The following is a 13,519-nucleotide window of genomic DNA, read 5'->3' as shown; positions in this document are numbered from 1 at the left end:
GAAGGCCAAGTGCTGAGGTTGTTCCTCATCCCAATGGCATCACCGCCTCTGATAGCACCGACTCAGCCTCCCTGGCCTTGGCTTTTCCATCTACCAAATGGGGTGACGCTTCTAGTTCTGGAGGCGGACTAGAAACTTTCTGTCGATAGACGGCTCTTACCCTCTTATCAGCAGGAAACTTCATAGCCAGGCTCTCTCCCCTGCCTCTCCAGGGGCTCCTCCCATCACCCCTCACAAATTTCTGCTCCAAACAGGCCTCTTCCCTCTCCCCAAAGGTACCCTCTCTACTCCTACCTCCACAGCTTTGCCCCTCTGCTCCCCAGCCTCCCTCCTGACATGCCTTCCTTCATCTTCCTTCCCTGGGCCAATCCTCCCATCCCCCAAGGTCCATCTCAAGGCTCCCACACATGAGGTCTTCCTTTCCCAGCTGCTCTGGTCCAGTCAGGGCAGCCCCAGACGGATGGCCATGCTGGTTGTGGGGTGAAGCAACTGGGGAAGGAAGTAACAGGAGACGTCAATCTAAAGTACTCTGCTGCAGAGAGGTCTTCTCCCTCCCCACACTTCACCTTTTGCGGCTCCCAAGTTTGGGCCACCAGGACAGCCAGCTCGGCTTTGGAGCACTTGCTGAAGCTTTTTACATGGACAACCTCACTTAGTCCTCACCCCATCCTGTGGGGCACACATTATCATCATCCTCACTTCACAGAGGAGCAAACTAAAGAGTTTATGCAACTCGCCCAAGGCCAGTAAGTAAAGCGCTAGGCTTCAGACCCAGGTCTGCCTGATGCCAAAGCCCATGGCTTAACCTTCACAGGTGTCTGTAATCAACAGCCCTCTCATAACAATGGGTTTCATCCTTCCTTTCTCCAATTCTGCCTCCAGAACCTGTCACCCTGATCCGTAGCAGGAAAAGCTGAGTCCAGGGAGGCTGCTGGGGCTGGTGGTGCCATTGGGTGAGAGTCCAGCCCTGGCACATGATCTTCCAGGTTCACTTTGTTATTTGCACCCATTGAGGACGCCTTGGCCGCAAGGAACATAACACCAGAGGGTCTGACATGGAGGACGTGTGTTATCACCCACACAAGGGGTTTGGAGGCAGCACGGCCTCCAGGTGAAGTGCATTAGAGCCCCAGCTCAGTTTCTCTGTGATTCTCCTCATTGACTGTCTCCCTCCTCCGTCTGCAACGGCTCTGGTCTACAACTCGACACAGCCACAGAGGAAGAAACGGGACCCCTCTCCTTGTCTCATTTTCTCCAAAGTCCTCCCCACCCAGTCTCCCGGGAGACCTCCCCGTGTGTCTCACTGGCCAGAAGGAGACTGAGTCACATGCTCATATACCACCATCACTGGCCTCAGGAAGGGGGTGCCTTGATTGGGGTGTTACGTGTGTCGGGAGCCAACCACCGTGGCCACTACAGCCTTCTCCCAATCAGGTCCACGAACACTGCTGGGTACCAACTCCTGGCAGGCCCTGCTGGGACTGGGGCTCAGAGAGGACACAGACCTGGTCTCTGCCCTGGAGGACCCACAGACAGGTTCTAGAAAGATGTCTCCAGAGGGGAAGTGGTTGGGAGGGGGTGAGACAAGAAGAGGGTGTTGTTGTAACTCTGAGAGAGGGATGAGGCCTAGATGGGCAGGCAGGGAGGAGGGGATGGATTGGTGGGACATCAGGGAGGTGGAAGAGGGGGACGGAGTCATCTGAGCTCCCCTCAGAAAAGGGAGCTGCCCTCAGGCCTCCCTTCATCACCAGCTCCCCTGGGGAGGGGGATCCAGTCCTGAAAATCACTATCACAATTGCCTCAAAACACAATTTGCCTTGAGGTCTGGGCAGCTGTGTTTGAGGCACGCTTTGCTCCTTTTCTTAAAGGGGGAGTCCCCCTGTGCAGGCAGAGCCCCATCCTGTTTTGCATGACATTTGAACACATCTACTTGAAGAATTTAAGAGGTAGTGGGTCTGAGGATTGAGAATAAAATGCAAACTCAGTTATTACAACATTGATTGCCACAGCAAGCCCTCTGGCGGGGTTCGGCTCCTGAAGCCGCTTCATCCATCCTTTTGAGCCAAAGAAACAACAAAAACAATACTACTAGCCAGCACTGAGGGAGTCTTACTGCCTGCAGGGCCTGCATGTGTTTTACGTGTTTGATCTCATTGAATGCTCTCTACCAGGACCAGCCATGTCATTTGCAGCATCAATGCAAAATGAAACTATGGGGCCTATTATTAAAAAGGTAAGGGGAAAATTGCCATTGAAGGTCCTAAAATATAAAGTCTTTTCCTTTCCCATGTTCTCTCAACCTGTCCTGGTGCTTCACTTGCTATTTAATGTTACGCTCCCTTGGGCATAGGAATACGTGAAGGACAAGCACCCTCCATCTCTTGACTCACTTCCGTAGGAGACCCAAGCTGCTGGGTTTCCCATCCTGCCAGTTACCAGACTGCACTCCCCAGAGGGGGGGCAGAGAAGTAAAGCAGGCATCTCCCTTTCCCATGGTGGAGGGTGATGCCCAAGAATATTGCAACTCATGCCAGGATGCCCTAGGTACCTGGAGCAGAAGTGAGCAGGAGACCCACCATCCCGAGTCACCTGCTGAATGCGCCACGGTGCTGCCAGCACGGCACAGGGACAACCGCTGCAGTGCCCCATCCTGAGATGCCACCAGTCAACCCTGAGCCTCCCCACACCTGCACCAGGTTCCTGCTGGGGGCAGAGGGTGGCAGTGGTTGCTAGGCAGGAGTGGGGAGGGGAAAGCTGAGAACCCGTCAGGGGTGGTAGTAGGAGACGGGACCACGCATGAGCCGAGGCTCCGAGCCCTGAATCCATGCTTCATTGTCCCATCAGACGTCACTTAAAAATACAAATCCAAAGATAATATTAGGAATTTCAAGATGCACATCCCTGTAGCCAGCCCTGCTCACTACTGTTAGTTCTCCACACAGCAGGGTGACATTTTCAGACCCAAATCTGATCATCACCTTCCCGTTGTCACCTTGCTATGATTTCCCATTGCTGTTAGAACAATGGTCATTGTCCTTACATGGCCTGCATGATCTGGCCCCAGGCTACCCTTCAACTTCATCTCATACAGGAAGAATCTTAAGCAATAGCTTGGAGCCTTCTGGAAAGGGGAAGGGGCTGTAGAAACAGAGCATTTCAAAGCTCCTTGGTGACATTAGGAATCCGGAAGGCCCTTACCACGAATTTCATTTGGAAACAGTATCACCACTGGTCCAAGCGACATTTGTTTTGGCCCTTTCATTGCTAACATGCTGTCTTGATAATATCTGCCATTCTTTAGGCAGGCCAGGTGACACATGTATCTCCTTCCTTCCTGGAGGAGCAGAGTGCACTGCCATGATGCTGGCATGGCTGTGGTGTGCCCTCCCACCCCACCTACCCCATGGTTGAACTGGAATGTTCATGTACCCAGCTACTGTGGTCCACTGTTCCCGGGGGAAATGCCTGTGGGGTCCCTCCAGGTGGCCAGGTCCACTGGGCTGGGGCTCCCACTCTCGACCGCAGCTACCCTGGCCCAGCATAGAACAAGTTCTGCTGCAGAGCACCCACCAGCATTTACTGAGCCTTTTTGTCTGGAGACCTGGAAACAAACAAGGCAGGGCTTCTGCCTATCTCGGCGGGGAGGCAGCCCAGGTGGGGAAATGTGCCGAACGGCAGGACAGCAGTGGGTGCAAGGAGAGAGGGGCTCTGCCTGGGAAGTCCTCCCTCAGGAGGGGAGCTGGGGCCTGATTAACCAGAACAAGCTCACTGGTGAGACCAGACAACAGGGAGTTCCAGGACGACAGCGGTAAGCCTGCTGGGGTCTCACTGCCCAGGGCCCTGTGCTAAGCACGTCACATGCCTGAGGTCTCACCTAATCCAACAGATAAGGAAACTGAGGCTCAGAGAGTTCAGTTAACTTGTCAGAGTTCCATCCTAAGTGGAGTCTTTCCTTCCTAGAGTGTGGGGCTGGAGGTGAGGGGCCAGGGCAGGGTCTGGAGCAGAAGCATGATGAGGAGGAAGGGGAGAGAAGGGAAGTCAGTAGCAGAGGAGGAAGTACAGGGACAAGGGGCCATGCGGGATGGGGCCCAGGGCTCCCAGAAATTATGTCTGCCGCCTGGAGACATCCTGGCCCCAGATCTTCGGAGGGGACCGAGGGTGTGGCTCTTGGCCCTCAGGATGTGATATAGATTCTGTTTTTCAGTTTGCCCCAGGAAGGCAGTTGCAAAAAATAATGCGTCTTCCCGCTCACACAGCTTTTCTGAGTTGACAAGGTGCTTTCAGATTTACTAATGTGCAGCAACCAGGGTGTGACTCTGAGTTTCCAATCATCGTTGGTCTTCAGAAGCTGGGTGTTGTTGGCCAGGATCCTTAAAAGACATCAAAGAAGTGCAAAGTGGCCAGTGGGCAGCCAGCAGAGTAATCAGGACCCCCTGCCCAGCCCGGTAGACATGGGGGAAGGGCTCCTTCAGTGAGGGCTGAGAACCACCACCGCTCACTGGTCAGAGAGTGGAGGACTGCAGTGGTGGAAGGGCCCGCAGAGACGCTCTGGAGGTTCTCAAATGGAGGAAGGGTGCCTATCAGAAGCCCTGTGGGACTTTGTTAGAAAACATAAGGCCAGGCTCCAACTTAGACCGCCTGACTGGGTCGGGGACACGGACTCCGCCTAGTTTCTAGTCACAGTCCGTGAGTCAGACATACACGCTTGGATGGGAGCTCCTTTTATCCTCTTACTGCTTCATTTTACAGATGGGAAAACTGAGGCCCAGCGGGACAGAACAACTGACCTGATTCTAACAGGAAAGGCATGGCATAACCACCTCCCACGCCAACACCTGCCCCCGTCCTTTCCAGCCTGCTTTGTTTTGTGTTTTCCATCGTAGCTCTTTTCTGTCTCAAAACAGAGCATCAAAACAGTTTTTCGGCATCCTCTCCTCTCCTCAGTTGGGCTGGTCTTAATTTAGTCAGAAAATGACTTGTTCACAGTAAGGCAAAGCTTGATTGTGGCCCAGCTGGTGTTTAATTATCACTGAGAACCTGGGATTCAGAGGTAGGAGACCTGGACTTCAGTCTTGGCTGGGCCAGAAAATCACTAAGTTGAGAAATGGGGAGGGGAGCACGGATGCAGGCAAACGAGACAGCATGGGCCAAAGTGCGGAAACAGGAGGGTTCCTGGTATGTCCAGCCGGGGCGGGGAGGGGGGAGCAGGGAGAGCACTAGACTGGGAGTCCGAAGAGTGGGGTTTGAATCCCGGCTCCAGCCTCACCTCACCGAGACTGAGTTCCTCATCTGGAACACAGGGATGATAAGTCTATGTATTTAATAGGGTTGCTCTAAAATTTAAATAAGATGTTTCTAACGTGCCTAGCCCAGTGCTTGAGAACATGAAAAGGAATCTAGCTCAGATCCCGTGCAGAGCGGGCTTTCAGCCCACCGTGATGATGCACCCACAGACCTGGCATTGTTGCTGCTGAGGCCCTGTCCTCTCAGGATCGACTGGAAAAGCCTCATTCCCAGGACTCCAAACAGCAGAACAAAGCCGAGGAGTGACTGGTAGCCTGAGCCTCATGGACGGCGTGACAGTAGACTCTCACCAGACGGTGAGACCCCACATTCCTGGGGTGCAGGTGCCCATCTCCCTAGTTCCCTCCTAAGCCCTGCCCTCACCAGCACTCTGCTACGGTGGTCAGTAAAAGGCACATTTTCTCATGTTTTGGTTTGGCTTTTAAAATTTTTACATTTTTATTTTGATATAATTTTAAAAGTAAAGAGTACAAAGAACTCTTGTGCTCTTTCCCCAGATTCAGCAGATTATTTAAATTTTACCCAATTGCTTTATTATTATGTCTCTCTATATACTTACATATGCATATTAATTAATTATATATGCTTAATAATATAGTATATATTATCTGAGTAAGCTGGAGACATGGAACTCTTCACCCCTAAATTCTTTAGTGTATATTTCCTGAGAACAAGGACATTCTCTTACATAACCACAGCACAATTTAACATTGATACAATGCTCTTGTCTAGTCTGCACTTCTCATTCAAATTTAATTCCATCAGTTGTAATGTCCCTTAAGTCTATTTTTCCCTCCTGGTCTCCTTCAATCTCTGACGGTTCCTCTATTTTCCCTTGACATTCATGACATTGACACTTCGGAAAGCAGCAGGCTGGTCATTTTGTAGAATGTCTCAACATTTTGGGACTTCCCTGCTGGCACAGTGGTTAAGAATCTGCCTGCCACTGCAGGCGACAGGGGTTCGAGCCCTGGTCCGGGAAGTTCCTACATGCCGCAGAGCAACTAAGCCTGTGTGCCACAACTACTGAGCCTGCGCTCTGGATCCCGTGAGCCACAACTGCTGAGGCTTTGTGCTACAACTACTGAAGCCCACACACCTAGAGCCCATTCTCTGCAACAAGAGAAGCTACTGCAGTGAGAAGAGCCCACGCACCACAACGAAGAGTAGCCCCCACTTGCTGCAACTAGAGAAAGCCTGTGCGCAGCAATGAAGATCCAACATGGTCAAAAATAAATAAGTGAATAAATTAATTAAAAAAAAAAGAATGTCTCAGCGTTTGGATTTGTGTCTGGTTCTTCCCTCATGATTAGATTCAGATCATGCTCTTTTGGTAGGAACACCACATAAGTGCTTCTGTGTTCTTCTCAGTGCATCATATCAGGAGGCACATGATGTCAGCTTGTCCCATTGTTGGTGATGTTAACTTTGGTCACTCAATTTCAGTGGTGTCCACCAGTTTTCTTCACCATAGAGTTACTGTTTTCCCCTTTGTGCTTAATAAGTATCTTATAGGAAAATTCTTTGAGGCTATGTAAATAAATATATGTATCCTATTCCTCATCACACCTTCACCCACTAGTTTTTTTTGTTTTGTTTTTTTTTGCGGTACGCGGGCTTCTCACTGTTGTGGCTTCTCCCGTTGCGGAGCACAGGCTCCGGACGCACAGGCTCATGGGCCCAGCAGCTCCGCGGCATGTGGGATCTTCCCGGATCGGGGCACGAACCCGTGTCCCCTGCATCGGCAGGCGGACTCTCTACCACTGCGCCACGAGGGAAGCCCCACACCCACTAGTTTTGACATTCACTGATGTCACCCAACTCCACCCTTCCATCTATTGTATTAGTTGACATCCTACTGAACAGAAGAATGTTCCCTTTTCCTCATTTATTTATTCATTTACTTATATTAATGAGCACTCGAGAATTTCTCTTTCAATGGGTTATAATCTGTTGTTATTGTTATTTATTTTGATGCTCAAACTGTCCCAGATTGGCCAGTGTGAGCCCCTCTGGGGTGGCTTGTGTTTCCTTTTGATGTGGCACTATTAGTTTTTGAGCACTTCCTTACTTTCTGGCATGAGATTTTTCAGGCTCATCTTATATATTACCTGTCCCCAGCTCTGGAATCAAGCTTTCTCCAAGGATACTGGTTCCTTCCAAGGGTGAGTCCAAAGTTTTTGCTCTTAACTCATTGCTCTTTACCGCTTGTCTCTCAGAAATGGTTGGAATAGATTTTAAGGAGAGAGTCAGAATTTTGTATGAGCAGGTGAGCCAAGAATTTTTAGGTCATTGCTGATCTGAGCCCCGAGGAGTGCACATGGTTTGATGGAGCCTAGAGAAACATGAGTTCTTTTATCATCATCATCATCTTCATCATCACTATGAATAAAAATAAAAAATTCCATTCATTCAGTGATGCTCTGTGCCAGGCTGGGAAGAGGCAGGGCCAGCTCATGCAGGCGTTACATGCCATGCTGAGGGTTTGGACTTCAAACTAAGAGCACTAAGGGGCCACTGAAGACCTTGGAGCCAGAGGGCTCCATCTCCCTTCTTCTTGTGAAGGTCACGTCTCTTTCTAGCGCTGCCTCCTCACTCCCTGATGTCAAGAACTTGTGGCCAAATCACACAGAAAGGGGAAAAGGAGAGAAATGGAAGAATGAGCACACTTTCCCAGCAGAAAGCGTATTACGAGGCCCAGGAGCTAGTGCAGGGGGAGGGCAGGAAGTGGTGAGATAAGACAACCGGACATTTCAAAACTTCCAGGCCAGAAAATCAGGAACCAGCATGCTCAGAGGATGTGACTCTCCTGACAGGGACTCCCTTAGTACAAAGACAATGATGTGTTATTTGATTTTCTTTTCCTCTTCCACACTTTTCAAAGCATCTAGAGAAGGCACAGGTTTGTATCCTCTAAAATTTCTCTCCCACAGGGCTGCCAGGTACAGTTGAGCAGGTGGTTCACTGCCCAAGCTGTGAAAGACATGAAGCTGTGCTGCCCAGATCCCCCCCCCCCACCCCCGCTTCAAAGAGAGTGAAGGGAGGGAGAGTGCTCAGCACACAACCTCCTGTCAATTCCTTCCGAGCTCATCGCAGCTGCAGGGGGCCGCCTTACCTGAGATCACAGCTGTCCTGGGGCAGCTCAAATCTGGTGACTGATGGAGACAAGAGGATAGAGGCCCCTCCATTTAGGTCTGATGCTGGACAACTCAGATGACCTGGTGCTGGGTTTGCTGAGACTTGATTGAGCCTAGAACACAGGTTGACTTCTCTCTGCCCAGTCCTGCTTTCTCCCCCTTCCTTTCATAGTTGTGGGTCTCTAGTACACACCACGTGCTCCAAACTCTGCCTCAGTGTCTGCTCTTGCAGAACTCAACCTGCAACACAGAGTATCAAGCCAAGGGGATGAGTGAGGGCTGAAAACCAGAGCTGGTTTCTCTAGCCAAGCAGTATGAACATGGGACTTCACCCACCAAAGCAGGCGTTTTCTAATTCTCCTCGAGCCTGACTTGGGGCTGCCCTGTCCACTCTGCTCTGGCTGTGGTCACTCTCTCTAAGCAAGCCCTTTCCCTCTGACCTCTGCCCTTCCCCTTTCCAATAATCCTTCAGAAAAGTCTTCCCACTGATCCAAGAGACCCAGGGCAGTTCTGTCTCCTGTCTGAAGTAGAAAAACTGTTTGGTAGGTATTTAAACTTATTCAGAGGGCCAGATGGGAAGTCATTCATCTCTTCAGGGCATTGCCAGGCCAGAGGATGTCAGAGACAGAAGGACACCAGAGACTTCTGCAGATGGGTGCGTCAGTGCCCGGCAAGGGTCAGGTTCCTGTCCAGGGGCACTCAGTGAGCTAGTCATAGAATCAGGTGCTGGGCAGCCTGTCAGAGCCCCCTGGTGCCCACCCCTGCCCTTGGGCCAGCCTCTGGGGACCTGATTGGTACCTGGATTCACCTTACATCCTGGCGTTGAACCAGCCCTTCCCTTTGGCTCTCATCACCTTGGTCCTGCCTTTTCCTGTGGCCCCTGAGACCTCCACCCCTCCCTCTTCCCTCTCCTTCCCAGCTCCCCTCCTCAGTCAGCCTGGAAATCACTTCCTCCCTCTGTTTTGGCCCCAGAGCCCTTTGTTCACTTTCTCTAGCCTCCAATCTTGGCCTTTGCCTTCTGCCCTCCTGCCTGCAGCGCTCCTGGGGGCCCTGGCCTGGTCAGTGTAGGGGCACCTGGGCCTGGGCCAGCGGAGGCTGGAGCTGAGGCCTCACCCTGCAGCCTCAGCTTCCAGAGGGCATGACTTCACCCCAGGCCCGACCAGGAGGCTGTCATTCCATAGCAGTAACCAGTTACTGTGCTCCTACTGTGTGCCAGGCACTGAGCTGTGTGCTTCACATCCGCCATCTCTCATCTGCAGGAAACTGGTCAAGGATAGTGTTATCACACCTGTCATGGGAGAACCGACGTGGCCAGGGCTATGGGATGAGTAAGTGAAGGGGCTGGGCCTGGAACCTCCAAGTCTGTATGATTCAAACCCCAACCCCAACCTATCTTCCTACGATGATCCCCTACCTCTATACAGACTTAAGTCTAAACAGTGCCACAGTTGCTCTAGGGTGCACCCGAAAAACCGACTCAGAAAGACATTTTGCAGTAGGTATCAAGGGATTACTGAGGGATTTTAAAAATTTGATATACCATGTCCAGGAATTCCATGACTAGAAATCTACCCCAAGGAAATAACAAGAAACATGGGAAATAATTTATGTACAAAGATGTTTGTAACAGTACTATTTATCATAGGAAAAAAAAACAACCCAAAACAATCTACCTGTCCAAGCCTAATTAAATTAGGGCATTGCTCCACTGAAAATACACTGCAGCCATTGAAAATATTTATAAAGAGTTCAACTGGGGCTTCCCTGGTGGTGCAGTGGTTAAGAATCCACCTGCCAGGGCAGGGAACATGGGTTCGAGCCCTGGTCTGGGAAGCTCCCACATGCCGCGGAGCAACTAAGCCCGTGCGCCACAACTACTGAACCCACTCTCTGCAACAACAGAAGCCACCACGATGAGAAGCCCGTGCACCGCAAAGAGTAGCCCCCGCTCGATGCAACTAGAGAAAGCCCGCGCACAGCAATGAAGACCCAATGCAGCCAAAAATAAATAAATAAATAAAATAAATAAATTAAAAACAATAAAAAATAAAGAGTTCAATAATCACCGGGAGGAAATATTTATGACATAATGCCAGATGAAAATAGCAGGTTATAAAATTATACAGCTCGATCTCAACCACGAAAATGTGCTCTGCAATTAAAATGAGAAAAAAAGGAAGTGTGAGTCTTCCGCAGCTCCACTACCTCGGTATCCCCTGCCTTGTGCACATAACTCCCATAGCAATCCCACTCTCTTTGTGTCTCCTTGCTTTGTCTCTCTCCCCACTGGAACGTGAGCATTTTGGGTGGGGAGCATCTGGGTCTTCGTCCTCCCTGATGGAGCAGCAGCCAGGACAGAATCTGTTCCTGAGTGCACAGTCAATCCATATCTGCGGAATGAATGAGCAAATGAAGGAAAGGAGTCCCAGGCCCTAAGCCGCTCACTTCCTCAGAATCAGCCTCCTGACTTGCAGAATCTTAGACCTGCCACCTCCTGTCCTGGGTCCAAAGCCGACCTGATTCTCTCCTAAAGCCTTTGGCAGCCTTGTCACCTGAGAAACGGGGAGATATTTGCCCAGAGCAGTGCAGGATGTCCAGGAGGGAGCATCCCCATCACCCTGGGGAATGGAGCCAGATGCCTGAGCTGCCACCAGGAATGGGCACCTTATACACATCATTCCCTCCAATCCTCATAGCTTTACAACATTAGAATTGTAAGCCCCCATTAACATTTATGGAACCTGAGACTCAGGGTTGTAATTTGCTCCAGCTCTTACAGGAGTAAGTGGCAGAGCTAAGATTCAATTGTCTCTGTCTCTAAAATCCACACCAGGACTGTAAAAGTGACCTCAGCGAGTCCCTTCTCCAGTGTGAACCTCGGCTTCCCCTCTGGACAGATAGCCCGTGATGATAAAACGCCCCGACTCAAACCCCACCTTCCTTTGCACACCCCACCCCAGGTCACTGGAGGCAGTCTGGAGCCTTGAGGACCATAGGACTGCAAGCAGGCCAAGTGAGGTCATGCCCACTGACCCTTCACAGGCAGTCTGGGGCTGGAGAAGAGCTCCTGCCTGCCCCCCTCCCAGGATACTGGCAGAGAGCCCTGGAGCATCCATGCCTCAGAAAGACACACGTGCACCAAGTCGCTGGTCATTTCCCCTGCCGTAACCCCCGGGACTGGCATCTGAGGGGCCTCCTGCTGTCTTTGCTCAACTCAGCTCTTATGGCTAAAGGGCTCCAAGAAACACAATCATCTCCCTCCACCCTCAACACACACCCTGCCTATGGGAGAAACCATCGTAATAACAGCCGACACCTGCATAGTCTCCCACCCACCCCAGCCTAGTAAGGCGGTCAGGACAGGATGGTAGTTCCATTTTACAGATGGGTATCCTGAGGCCCAGAGAAGGACAGTAGCTCTCCTCAAGCCACACTAGGAAGTGGCAGAGCTGGGACTAAGCTCTAGCCTCTCAAGCCAGTGTTTTTAGTGCTTTCCTGCCAGAGCCTGTGTTTGTCCCATTCAAGCAACACACATTTATTAACCCCTGTCACAGGAGCTGCAAAATGGGTGAGACCCTTGAAGGGTCTCTGCCCTTGAAGGATTTGCAGTTGAGTGGAGCAAGGGAAGAAGGATGTCTCATGCAGGAGGTTAATACGAGAAGGTTAAAGAGATCACAATACAAGGGATGAGGTGTCAGAGCTGCGGGTCGGTGAAGCTGCCCAGAATGTCAGGAGCAGAGCGAGACTCCTGGAATACCTGTTGAAGGAAAGGTGGACAGACTGAAGGAGTGAATTGTCAATATTAACAACGGAGAGGGGAGGGCAGGGATGGCAGACATCACCTGAGCCAAGGAGTGGCAGTAGGAATAGCACACACAGTTTGACACACATGAAGGGTATGCATCTGAAAGAAAAGAGAAACAAAGTTGACAAAGTTCAGTAAGGCCACATTTTGAACCACTGTAAATGCCAGGCCAAGAAGTTTCAAAGACCTTCTGTAGATAAAGGTTGCCATTGTAAAACATGCTTTTGGACCATTCGTTTGGCAACAAGATGGTGAACAATCAGGCAAACAATGGCAGCTCTGGTGGATGAGGGTGAGGGGTGAGGCTGGAGGCAGAGAGGCAGGGGAGGAGTCTGGAGAGACATGAGGAGGCTGGCCCAGGTCTGGGATGGGATGGATGTGGGAGAAAGGCGTGTGGGCCTGGCTCTGACACTGCCTTCCTCTGCTCCTAACAGCTGGGGTTCCCTGCTGGCCAGCCTCAGCCTCATGCCACCACAGGGGTCAGTCTTGACTCAGGAAACGAGGATAAGAAGGTATCCAGCAGTAGGTCTCATCAGCTCTGGCTGGTAGTCAGTGTCTTATCTGGATGAAACACAGTAACACACAGTGGACACTCAGCCCATGGTGGTAACCCTAGACTCTGAGCTGCACTTTCCAGACCCCATAGATGTCACTTTCTCTGAATGTGGGACTGCCCTGCCCACAGCCTGCCAGAGCTGGAGTTAAATGGCCCTGAATTCCAGGTCAAGCTGCCTATAGCCACAATGCTAGGGGCCACCTGCCTGCCGGGCCATACCACCCCCTAGACTGGAGTAGTAGAAAGGGGGAGGAAGATTTGAAGCCAGACAAACTGGGGTGTGAATTCAGCTCTGTCCCTGACCAGCTCTGTGTTCTTGGCAAGTTATTCAAACTCTCTGAGCCTCATTTTCTTCATTTATAGAAATGAGCCAACAATACTCATGTAACAGGATGTTAAAAATGGGGCTTTTCTTCTCTCTCAGAGTTTTGGTTGATGTCCAAAGGTGAAGATGAGAAAAGACATTAGGAAACTACCTGTGTTTGCAGGACCTGCCAAAAGGGGGCTCCAAACAGACCCTGCACTGCTGCCCACTACCTCCCTCCAGTTTCCTATAGAGTTGAGGGGAGAGAGAAGACTGGTGAAGAAGATGATTTTGAAGAGAGTTTTGGGGAATGCTGATGTTTCTTTTCCTCTTCCCTCCTGCAGATTCAGATAATCAAAAGTAGCATTAGGGCTTGGTCAACAGATCTCTCTCCCTCCGTCACCAATTCTCAG

Source organism: Orcinus orca, chromosome 2 (genome assembly GCF_937001465.1).
Source record: "Orcinus orca chromosome 2, mOrcOrc1.1, whole genome shotgun sequence".
NCBI classification, from domain to species: domain Eukaryota; kingdom Metazoa; phylum Chordata; class Mammalia; order Artiodactyla; family Delphinidae; genus Orcinus; species Orcinus orca.
This window is presented reverse-complemented; position numbering follows the sequence as displayed.